At 39.9% G+C, this 10,938-nt stretch overlaps 1 non-coding gene across 1 annotated transcript; it reads right to left on the bottom strand.

Annotated features, from left to right (window-relative positions):
• Window positions 1–3,452: 3,452 nt before the first annotated feature.
• LOC112781088 (small nucleolar RNA R71) lies at window positions 3,453–3,556 on the bottom strand. Its single transcript, XR_003191884.1, has one exon. It is a non-coding gene; the product is annotated as a small nucleolar RNA R71 (small nucleolar RNA).
• Between the last annotated feature and the right edge of the window lie 7,382 nt (window positions 3,557–10,938).

The following is a 10,938-nucleotide window of genomic DNA, read 5'->3' as shown; positions in this document are numbered from 1 at the left end:
TCTGATCCTGTGATCTCGTTTAGGAGGCTGGCCATCTCGGCCATGCCTGGACCTTCACTTATGTATTTTCATACGGTAGAGTTTCTACACTCCATAGATTAAGGTGTGGAGCTCTGCTGTTCCTCAAAGATTAATGCAAAGTACTACTGTTTTCTATTCAATTCTTCTTATTTCGCTTCTAAGATATCCATTCGCACCCAAGAACGTGATGAAGGTGATGATTATGTGTGACGCTCATCATCCATCTCCCCTATGAACGCGTGCCTGACAAACACTTCTGTTCTACATGAATTAAGCTAGAATGAATATCTCTTAGATCTCCTAACAGGAATCTTCGTGGCGTAAGCTAGAATGATGGCGGCATTCAAGAGAATCGGGAAGGTCTAAACCTTGTCTGTGGTATTCTGAGTAGGATTCAATGATTGAATGACTGTGACGAGCTTCAAACTCGCGAGTGCTGGGCGTTAGTGACAGACGCAAAAGGAGGGTGAATCCTATTCCAGCATGATCGAGAACCGACAGATGAATAGCCGTGCCGTGACAGGGTGTGTGAGCATATTATTCACTGAGAGGAGGGGATGTAGCCACTGACAACGGTGATGCCCTTGCATAAAGGCCAGCCATGGAAAGGAGTAAGACTGAGTGGATGAAGATAGCAGGAAAGCAGAGGTTCAGAGGAATGAAAAGCATCTCCATTCGCTTATCTGAAATTCCTACCAATGATTTACATAAGTATCTATATCCCTATTTTATTATATAATATTCGAAAACAACATTATCAATTTATATCCGCCTGACTGAGATTTACAAGGTGACCATAGCTTGCTTCATACCAACAATCTCCGTGGGATTCGACCCTTACTCACGTAAGGTATTACTTGGATGACCCAGTGCACTTGCTGGTTAGTTGTATCGAAGTTGTGACAATTATGAATTAAGATCAAAGCACCAAGCTTTGGAGCCATTACTAGGGATTGTTCGAGCCTGGACATCACAATTTCGTGCACCAAGTTTTTGGCGCCGTTGCCGGGGATTGTTCGAGTTTGGACAACTGACGGTTCATCTTGTTGCTCAGATTAGGTAATTTTCTTTTCGTTTTGTTTTCAAAAATCTTTCAAAAATATTTTCAAAAATCTCTCATCTGTTTTCGAAAAAAAAATAAAAAAAAAATGTTTTCAAAAATTTTATTCAAAATTTTTAAGAATGAATTCTAGTGTTTCATGAAGCATGTTGAAGCCTGGCTGGCTGTAAAGCCATGTCTAAATTCATTTGGACTGAGGCTTGCAATTTGTTATCAAGAGCAATTTAGTTGTTGCTCATCCACCTGCTGCTGATCCATGATCACCTGCTGAAGCTTGGCTGGCCATTGGCCAAGTCTAGTGTTTTGGACTGGAGCTTTCTTTGAAAGCTTGGCTGGCTAGTGAGCCATGTCTAATTCCTGGACTGAAGCTTTAGACTAACATGGCAAGATTCCTGGAATTCATATTAAAAATTTTGGAATCCTTATTTTTTCTTTTTCATATAATTTTCGAAAAAAAAAATCTAAAAAAATTAGAAAATCATAAAAATCAAAAATATTTTTCTGTTTCTTGTTTGAGTCTTGAGTCATGTTATAAGTTAGTGTCAATTGCATATGCATCTTGCATTTTTTCGAAAATATCATGCATTCATAGTGTTCTTCATGATCTTCAAGTTGTTCTTGGTAAGTCTTCTTGTTTGATCTTGATGATTTTTTGTTTTGTGTCTTTTCATGTTTATCATATGCATTCTTGAATTCTTAGTGCGTAAGCATTAAAGAATTCTAAGTTTGGTGTCTTGCATGTTTTCTTTGCATAAAAATTTTTCAAAAAAGTGTTCTTGGTGTTCATCTTGACATTCATACCATTCTTGCATGCATTCATTGTTTTGATCTAAAAATTTCATGCATTGCATAATTTTCATGTTTTTCATAAAAACTTCAAAAATCAAAAAAATATCTTTCCCTTTTTCTCTCATCAAATTCGAAAATTTGAGTTGACTTTTTCAAAAATTTTTAAAAAAATCAAATTATTTCTCATGAGTCAAATCAAATTTTCAATTTGAAAATCTTATCTTTTTCAAAATCTTGTTCAAAAATCAAATCTTTTTCAAAATTCTTAGTTATTTTCGAAAATTCCAAAAATATTTTTCAAAAAAAAAAAATTTCTTTTTCTTATTTTTGTATTAAATTTTCGAAATTAACATAAACAATTAACGTTTTGATTCAAAAATTTGAAGTTTGTTACTTGCTTGCTAAGAAAGATTCAAACTTTAAGTTCTAGAATCATATCTTGTGATTTCTTATGAATCAAGCCATTAATTGAGATTTTAAAAATCAAATCTTTTTCAAAACTAATTTCAATCATATCTTTTCAAAAATATCTTCTTATCTTATCTTTTTCAAAAATATCTTTTCAAAATATCTTTTCTAACTTCCTAACTTCTTATCTTTTCAAAATTTGTTTCAACTAACTAACTAACTTTTTGTTTGTTTCTTAACTTTTTCAAAACTACCTAACTAACTCTCTCTCTCTAATTTTCGAAAATATCTTCCCTCATTTTCAAAAATTTCTTTTTTATTAACTAATTATTTTTATTTTTAAATTTTAAAAATTTTTCGAAAATTTCTAACATTTTTCAAAAACCATTTTTCAAAAATCACTAACTCTTTTTCAAAATAATTTTCGAAAATTATCCCTCCCCCATCCTATTCTATTTATTCATTCATATCCTAACATCTCATCTCACATCTCTTCCATCCGTACAGTTGTGTTTCTTTCTTTACATCACATTCTTTGTCTCCCCCTCTTTTCTTCCACTCACAAAGGGATCCCTATACTGTGGTATAAAGGATCTCTATTATTATTATTATTATTTTTCTGTGCCTTCTTCTTTGTCATATGAGCAGGAGCAAAGATAAGAGCATTCTTGTGGAAGCAGATCCAGAACCTGAAAGGACTCTGAAGAGAAAATTAAGAGAAGATAAAATACAACAATCCAGAGATAACCTTTCAGAAATTTTCGAACAGGCAGAGGAGATGGAAGCCGAAAATAATAATAATGTAAGGAAGATGCTTGGTGACTTTACTGCACCTAATTCCAATTTACATGGAAGAAGCATCTCCATTCCTGCCATTGGAGCAAACAACTTTGAGCTGAAACCTCAATTAGTTTCTCTGATGCAGCAGAACTGCAAGTTTCATGGACTTCCATCTGAAGATCCTTTTCAGTTCTTGACTGAATTCTTGCAGATATGTGATACTGTTAAGACTAATGGAGTAGATCCTGAAGTCTACAGGCTCATGCTTTTCCCTTTTGCTGTAAGAGACAGAGCTAGATTATGGTTGGATTCTCAACCCAAAGACAGCCTGAACTCTTGGGATAAGCTGGTCACGGCTTTCTTAGCCAAGTATTTTCCTCCTCAAAAGCTGAGCAAGCTTAGAGCTGATGTTCAAACCTTCAGACAGAAAGAAGGTGAATCCCTCTATGAAGCTTGGGAAAGATACAAACAGTTGACCAAAAAGTGTCCTTCTGACATGCTCTCAGAATGGACCATCCTGGATATATTCTATTATGGTTTATCTGAGCTATCAAAGATGTCACTGGACACCTCTGCAGGTGGATCCATTCACCTAAAGAAAACGCCTGCAGAAGCTCAAGAACTCATTGACATGGTTGCTAATAACCAGTTCATGTACACTTCTGAAAGGAATCCTGTAAGCAATGGGACGCCTATGAAGAAGGGAGTTCTTGAAGTTGATACTCTGAATGCCATACTGGCTCAGAACAAAATATTGACTCAGCAAGTCAATATGATTTCTCAGAGTCTGCATGGAATGCAAGCTGCATCCAACAGTACTCAAGAGGCATCTTCTGAAGAAGAAGCCTATGATCCTGAGAACCCTGCAATAGCAGAGGTGAACTACTTAGGTGAACCTTATGGAAACACCTATAACTCAACATGGAAAAATCATCCAAATTTCTCATGGAAGGATCAAAGGCCTAAACAAGGCTTTAATAATGGTGGAAGAAACAGGTTTAGCAATAGCAAGCCTTTTCCATCATCAACTCAGCAACAGACAGAGAACTCTGAACAAAATGCTTCTAATTTAGCAAATCTAGTCTCTGATCTATCCAAGGCCACTGTAAGTTTCATGAATGAAACAAGATCTTCCATTAGAAATCTGGAAGCACAAGTGGGTCAGCTGAGTAAAAGGATCACTGAAATCCCTCCTAGTACTCTCCCAAGCAATACAGAAGAGAACCCAAAAGGAGAGTGCAAGGCCATTGACATAAGTGCCATGGCCGAACCTGTGAGGAGAGGAGAGGACGTGAATCCCAAGGAGGAAGACCTCCTGGGACGTCCAGTGATCAATAAGGAGCTTCCCTCTGGGGAATCAAAGGACTCTGAGGCTCATCTAGAGACTATAGAGATCCCATTGAACCTCCTTATGCCCTTCATGAGCTCTGATGAGTATTCCTCTTCTGAAGAGAATGAGGATGTCACTGAAGAGCAAACTGCCAAGTTTCTTGGTGCAATCATGAAGCTGAATGCCAAATTATTTGGCATTGATGCTTGGGAAGTTGAACCTCCCTTGTTCATCAATGAACTAAGTGATCTGGATCAACTGACATTGCCTCAGAAGAGACAGGATCCTGGAAAGTTCATAATACCCTGTACCATAGGCACCATGATCTTTAAGGCTCTGTGTGACCTTGGTTCAGGAATAAACCTCATGCCCCTCTCTGTAATAGAGAAACTGGGAATCTATGGGGTGCAAGCTGCTAAAATCTCATTAGAGATGGCAGACAGCTCAAGAAAACAGGCATATGGACAAGTAGAGGACGTATTAGTAAAGGTTGAGGGCCTTTACATACCTACTGATTTCATAGTCCTGGATACTGGAAAGGAAGAGGATGAATCCATCATCCTAGGAAGACCTTTCCTGGCCACAGCAAGAGCTGTGATTGATGTTGACAGAGGTGAAATAGTCCTTCAATGGAATGAGAACTCCCTTGTATTCAAAACTCAAGGATCTCCCTCTGCAACCATGAAGAGGAAGCTTGAAAAGCTTCTCTCAAAGCAGAGTCAACCAGAGCCCCCACAGTCAAACTCTAAGTTTGGTGTTGGGAGGCCACAACCAAACTCTAAGTTTGGTGTTGAACTCCCATATCCAAACTCTAAGTTTGGTGTTGGAGAGTCTCAACAAAGCTCTGCACATCTGTGAGGCTCCATGAGAGCCCACTGTCAAGCTATTGACATTAAAGAAGCGCTTGTTGGGAGGCAACCCAATGTTTATCTAATTCTTATTTTTATTGTTTTTCATGTTTTCTTAGGTTCATGATCATGTGGAGTCACAAAATAAATATAAAAATTGAAAACGGAATCAAAAACAGCAGAAGAAAAATCACACCCTGGAGGAGCATCTGTCTGGTGTTCAGCGCCAGAACATAGCATGGTTCTGGCGCTGAACGCCCAAAATGGGCAGCTTCTGGGCGCTGAACGCCAGAACAGGCATGGTTCTGGCGTTCAACGCCAGAAATGGCACACAGATGGGCGTTGAACGCCCAAAATGGCCACCAACCTGGCGCTGAACGCCCAGAGTTGGATACAAAGGCATTTTTACATGCCTAATGGGTGCAGGGATGTAAATCCTTGAACACCTCAGGATCTGTGGACCCCACAGGATCCACTCAGGATCTGTGGACCCCACAGGATCCCCACCTACCTCCACTCACTTCTTCTCACCACTCTCTTTCACACAACCCCATAAACACTCTTCCCTAAAAACCCCTCACCAATCACCTCAATCTCTCTTCCCCACTAAACCTTCACCACTCACATCCACCCACTCTTCCCAATAAACCTACCTCATAAACTCTACCTACCTTCAAAATTCAAAACCAATTTCCCACCCAAACCCACCCATATGGCCGAACCTCAACCCCCCCTCCATTCCCTATATAAAGACCTCCATTCTTCACCAAATTCACACAACACACCCCTCTACACTCTCCCTAGCCGAAACCACATCTCCCTCTCCCTCTCCATATTTCTTCTTCTTCTTCTTCTACTCTTTTGTTTATTGCTCGAGGGCGAGCAATATTCTAAGTTTGGTGTGGTAAAAGCATAGCTTTTTTGTTTTTCCATTACCATTGATGGAACCTAAGACCGGAGAATCCTCTAGAAGAGGGAAAGGGGAGATAAAAGCTTCCACATCCGAGTCATGGGAGATGGAAAGGTTCATCTCCAAAGCCCATCAAGACCACTTCTATGATGTTGTGGCCAAGAAAAAGGTGATCCCTGAGGTCCCTTTTAAACTCAAAAGAAATGAGTATCCGGAGATCCGACATGAAATTCAAAGAAGAGGTTGGGAAGTTCTAACAAATCCCATCCAACAAGTCGGCATCCTAATGGTTCAAGAGTTCTATGCCAATGCATGGATCACCAAGAACCATGATCAAAGTAAGAACCCGGATCCAAAGAACTATGTTACAATGGTTCGGGGGAAATACTTAGATTTTAGTCCGGAGAATGTGAGGTTGGCGTTCAACTTGCCATACATGGAAGAGAACGCACGCCCCTACACAAGGAGAGTCAACTTTGATCAAAGGTTGGACCAAGTCCTTATGGACATATGTGTAGAAGGAGCTCAATGGAAGATTGACTCCAAAGGCAAGCCGGTTCAACTAAGAAGATTGGACCTCAAGCCTATAGCTAGAGGATGGTTGGAGTTTATTCAATGCTCAATCATTCCCACTAGCAACCGGTCTGAAGTTACTATAGACCGGGCCATCATGATCCATAGCATCATGATTGGAGAAGAGGTGGAAGTTCATGAGATTATACCTCAAGAACTCTACAAGGTGGCTGACAAGTCCTCCACCATGGCAAGGTTAGCCTTTCCTCACCTCATTTGCCACCTATGCAATTCGGCTGGGATTGACATAGAGGGAGATATCCTCATCAAAGAGGAAAAGCCCATCACTAAGAAAAAGATGGAGCAAGCAAGAGAGCCAACTCATGGAGCTCAAGAGGCACATGAAGCTCATCACCATGAGATCCCGGAGATGCCACAAATGCACTTTCCTCCACAAAATTATTGGGAGCAAATCAACACCTCCCTAGAAGAATTGAGTTCCAATATGGGACAACTAAGGGTGGAACATCAAGAGCACTCCATCATGCTTCATGAAATAAGAGAAGATCAAAAAGCAATGAGGGAGGAGCAACAAAGACAAGGAAGAGACATAGAAGAGCTCAAGGACATCATTGGTTCCTCAAGAAGGAAACGCCACCATCACTAAGGTGGATTCATTCCTTGTTCTTCTTTCTTCTGTTTTTTGTTTTCTATGTTATGTGCTTATCTATGTTTGTGCCTTCATTACATGATCATTAGTAGTTAGTAACTTTGTCTTAAAGTTATAAATGTCCTATGAATCCATCACCTCTCTTAAATAAAAAATTGTTTTAATTCAAAAGAACAAGAAGTACATGAGTTTCGAATTTATCCTTGAACTTAGCTTAATTATATTGATGTGGTGACAATGCTTCTTGTTTTCTGAATGTATGCTTGAACAGTGCATATGTCTTTTGAAGTTGTTGTTTAAGAATGTTAAATATGTTGGCTCTTGAAAGAATGATGACTAGGAGACATGTTATTTGATAATCTGAAAAATCATAAAAATGATTCTTGAAGCAAGAAAAAGCAGCAAAGAACAAAGCTTGCAGAAAAAAAAATAGGCGAAAAAAAAAAGAGAAAGAAAAAGAAAAAGCAAGCAGAAAAAGCCAATAACCCTTAAAACTAAAAGGAAAGGGCAAATAAAAAGGATCCCAAGGCTTTGAGCATCAGTGGATAGGAGGGCCTAAAGGAATAAAATCCTGGCCTAAGCGGCAAAACCAAGCTGTCCCTAACCATGTGCTTGTGGCGTGTAGGTGTCAAGTGAAAACTTGAGACTGAGCGGTTAAAGTCAAGGTCCAAAGCAAAAAAAAAGAGTGTGCTTAAGAACCCTGGACACCTCCAATTGGGGACTTTAGCAAAGCTGAGTCACAATCTGAAAAGGTTCACCCAATTATGTGTCTGTGGCATTTATGTATCCGGTGGTAATACTGGAAAACAAAGTGCTTAGGGCCACGGCCAAGACTCATAAAGAAGCTGTGTTCAAGAATCATCATACTGAACTAGGAGAGTCAATAAAACTATTCGAAATCTGAAGTTCCTATAGATTCCAATCATTCTAAACTTCAATGGATAAAATGAGATGCCAAAACTATTCAAGAGGCAAAAAGCTATAAGTCCCGCTCATATGATTGAAACTATGTTTCATTGATAGTTTGGAATTTATAGTATATTCTCTTCTTTTTATCCTATTTGATTTTCAGTTGCTTGGGGACAAGCAACAATTTAAGTTTGGTGTTGTGATGAGCAGATAATTTATACGCTTTTTGGCATTGTTTTTAGTATGTTTTTAGTAGAATCTAGTTACTTTTAGGGATGTTTTCATTAGTTTTTATGTTAAATTCACATTTCTGGACTTTACTATGAGTTTGTGTGTTTTTCTGTGATTTCAGTTATTTTCTGGCTGAAATTGAGGGACTTGAGCAGAAATCAGATTCAGAGGTTGAAAAAGGACTGCTGATGCTGTTGGATTCTGACCTCCCTGCACTCAAAGTGGATTTTCTGGAGCTACAGAACTCGAAATGGCGCGCTTCCATTTGCGTTGGAAAGTAGACATCCAGGGCTTTCCAGCAATATATAATAGTCCATACTTTGGCCAAGAATAGATGACATAAACTGGCGTTCAACGCCAGCCTTCTGCCCAAATCTGGCGTCCAGCGCCAGAAAAGGATCCAAAACCAGAGTTGAACGCCCAAACTGGCACAGAAACTGGCGTTCAACTCCACAAATGGCCTCTGCACATGCTACACTTAAGCTCAGCCCAAATACACACCAAGTGGGCCCCGGAAGTGGATTTATTCATCAATTACTTACTCATGTAAACCCTAGTGACTAGTTTATTATAAATAAGACCTCTTACTATTGTATTAGAGGTCTTTTTGACCATCTTTTGATCATCCTGGATTGTATTCTGATCCTGTGATCTCGTTTAGGGGGCTGGCCATCTCGGCCATGCCTGGACCTTCACTTATGTATTTTCATACGGTAGAGTTTCTACACTCTATAGATTAAGGTGTGGAGCTCTGCTGTTCCTCAAAGATTAATGCAAAGTACTACTGTTTTCTATTCAATTCTTCTTATTTCGCTTCTAAGATATCCATTCGCACCCAAGAACGTGATGAAGGTGATGATTATGTGTGACGCTCATCATCCATCTCCCCTATGAACGCGTGCCTGATAAACACTTCTGTTCTACATGAATTAAGCTAGAATGAATATCTCTTAGATCTCCTAACAGGAATTTTCGTGGCGTAAGCTAGAATGATGGCGGCATTCAAGAGAATCGGGAAGGTCTAAACCTTGTCTGTGGTATTCTGAGTAGGATTCAATGATTGAATGACTGTGACGAACTTCAAACTCGCGAGTGCTGGGCGTTAGTGACAGACGCAAAAGGAGGGTGAATCCTATTCCAGCATGATCGAGAACCGACAGATGAATAGCCGTACCGTGACAGGGTGCGTGAGCATATTATTCACTGAGAGGAGGGGATGTAGCCACTGACAACGGTGATGCCCTTGCATAAAGGCCAGCCATGGAAAGGAGTAAGACTGAGTGGATGAAGATAGCAGGAAAGCAGAGGTTCAGAGGAACGAAAAGCATCTCCATTCGCTTATCTGAAATTCCTACCAATGATTTACATAAGTATCTCTATCCCTATTTTATTATATAATATTCGAAAACAACATTATCACTTTATATCCGCCTGACTGAGATTTACAAGGTGACCATAGCTTGCTTCATACCAACAATCTCCGTGGGATTCGACCCTTACTCACGTAAGGTATTACTTGGACGACCCAGTGCACTTGCTGGTTAGTTGTATCGAAGTTGTGACAATTATGAATTAAGATCAAAGCACCAAGCTTTGGAGCCATTACCAGGGATTGTTCGAGCCTGGACATCACAATTTCGTGCACCATCTTCTGAATCTCTGCTTTCCTCTGTCTTCTTGTTCACGCACGCACGTCCTCCTATGGCAAGCTGTGTGTTGGTGGATCACCGTTGTCAATGGCTACCTTCCATCCTTCCAGTGAAAACTACGCTCACGCGCTCTGTCACAGCACGGCTAATCACCGGTTGGTTCTCGATCCGGTTGGAATAGGATTTACTATCCTTTTGCGTCTGTCACTAACGCCCAGCCTTCAGGAGTTTGAAGCTCGTCACAGTCATTCAATCCTTGAATCCTACTCGGAATACCACAGACAAGGTTTAGACTTTCCGGATTCTCATGAATGCCGCCATCAGTTCTAGCTTATACCACGGAGATTCTGATTAAGGAATCTAAGAGATCCTCATTCAATCGTATATAGAACGGAGGTGGTTGTCAGGCACACGTTCATGATTTGAGGAAGGTGATGAGTGTCACAGATCATCACCTCCATCACAGTTAAGCGCGAATGAACATCTTAGATAGGAACAAGCGTGTTTGAATGGAAAACAGAAATACTTGCATTAATTCATCGAGACACAGCAGAGCTCCTCACCCCCAACAATGGGGTTTAGAGACTCATGCCGTCAGAGAATACAAAGTTTAGATCTAAAATGTCATGAGAGATACAAAATAAGTCTCTAAAAGTTGTTTTTATACTAAACTAGTAGCCTAGGGTTACAAAATATGAGTAGACTATGATGGATGATGCAGAGATCCACTTCTGGGGCCCACTTGGTGTGTGCTGGGCTGAGACTTAAGCAATTCACGTGCAGAGGCCATTTGTGGAGTTGAACGCCAGTTTTTATGCCA

Source organism: Arachis hypogaea, chromosome 19, assembly GCF_003086295.3.
Source record: "Arachis hypogaea cultivar Tifrunner chromosome 19, arahy.Tifrunner.gnm2.J5K5, whole genome shotgun sequence".
Taxonomy (NCBI): Eukaryota; Viridiplantae; Streptophyta; class Magnoliopsida; order Fabales; family Fabaceae; genus Arachis; species Arachis hypogaea.
The sequence above is the reverse complement of the archived record's forward strand: the minus strand, read 5'-3'. Positions and strand labels throughout refer to the sequence as shown.